The sequence below is a fragment of the Chrysochloris asiatica genome, unplaced genomic scaffold (genome assembly GCF_000296735.1).
Source record: "Chrysochloris asiatica unplaced genomic scaffold, ChrAsi1.0 scaffold00340, whole genome shotgun sequence".
NCBI lineage: Eukaryota > Metazoa > Chordata > Mammalia > Afrosoricida > Chrysochloridae > Chrysochloris > Chrysochloris asiatica.
This window is the reverse complement of record NW_006408858.1, coordinates 48,423-50,124: the sequence shown is the minus strand read 5'-3', so window position 1 is coordinate 50,124 and position 1,702 is coordinate 48,423.

Sequence of the window (1,702 nt, the reverse complement as noted above, 5' to 3'; positions counted from 1 at the left end):
TCCTAATGTCCTTTTCAACCCTGTCGTTTTTGGTATATAGGAATCCAACTGATTTTTGTATGTTGATCTTATACCCTGCCACTTTGCTAAATCTTCCAATGAGGTCTAGTAGCTTTTTTACTGAGTCTTTGGGTTCCACCCTTAATCCTTTTATTGGTATATCACATCATGGGGGATCATCACATAATTGGTATATTACATCATCACAACTGCTAAACCAGTAAAAATGATGGCTCAGCCAATCCTACGCATATCTTTTGGGACATTATTCCATCCATATAAGTCCTGGTGTGGTTCCATAGGATAAGCAATAGACCAAAAGGTCGATTTGAACCAAAAGGCCGATGGTTCAAACTCACCAACCACTCTTCAGAAACCTATACAGGGTCACTATGAGTCAGAATCAACTCAACAGCAGTTAACAACAACAAAATTCCATCCATGACATGTTTCTATCCTCTGCCCAATACAACTCCTTGATTCTAGGGGTTGTGGCTGGAGGTATCTGCTCCTTACCCTATGCAGGTTCTATACCCACTGGCTGGAAGTCCCCATGTCCAGGGAGGCGTGTGAACCCCAGAGCTTTCTGGTAGAAACCATCCATGGGCCATTCCGCATCACTTGAATATCCCTCCTGCAGAATTTATTGGATCACAATCTGTTCCTGTGGTTGAAATCCCAATTATACTGGGCAGGGATAGAGCAGTACGTTTTTTAAAACCATGAATAAATGTATAATGTGTGAATATTATGATCAGCATAATATAGGGTTTCCAAAGCTATAATCTTTATAAAAGCAAACTTCACATGTTTCTCCCACAGTGACATCCTTTAGTAACTCACCTATATCGACAGTTAGATCTGAAAAGAAGGCCCCAAAAGACGGGCTTTGCCCTTTTCCCATGGATGCTTATTACAATCCCATTTCAAGGGAGTAATGCAAAATTCTGTATAATTATTTTTATAATGACATTCTATTCATTGCTGGGTTTATATGCTGTCTACTTGTTCTCCAAGCCATATTACAGGTATTTTTCAGCTAGACAGCTCTTCTTCTACATGTTTATTAATGCTATTTTGTGTTCCCCAGGCTTAACTGGTGGTGGTTGCCAAATTTTTCACAAAACCAGCATTTTGTGAGTTCACCATCAGCCATACCACAGAATACCAGGCAAAGCAGATCCAGGGCAGAGCTCCAAAAATTGGAACCACATAGCTAGGAATATTTTAAAAGCTTGAAGGCTTATAGCTAGTGGAACTTGAACCTGAAGTAAGAAATCGCTTACTTTTGAATCTGCCGGGCTCGGAGGCCTCGAGCTGACATCTTGGGCAAGACCAAACTGCAAGACCAAGAGGGGGAGCAGAAACACCACGGAAATACGCCACGGGAACCTTGGAGCAAAGGTTGACAATACACTTTGTCGATTTTGCCTTGTTCTGATTTTCTTTTTCTTTTTTGGTATCTGAACATTGGCCACCCAACTGTTTGCGCATCTCCATTCTGGTGACTGGGGGGAGGGTGCCTGAGCAAGTGGACACTCCCCATCCTCACCACTGGTGGGTTCTTCTGCCATGCATACACACAAATACTCAGCTGAAGAGCAGGCCTGAACATTGTTGTTTTTTTAAATACAGGAAAGGGCAGGACAGGGATGTAGAGAGGCAAAGAGAGTTTAAAAACAAAACAGGCTGAAAATTAAAT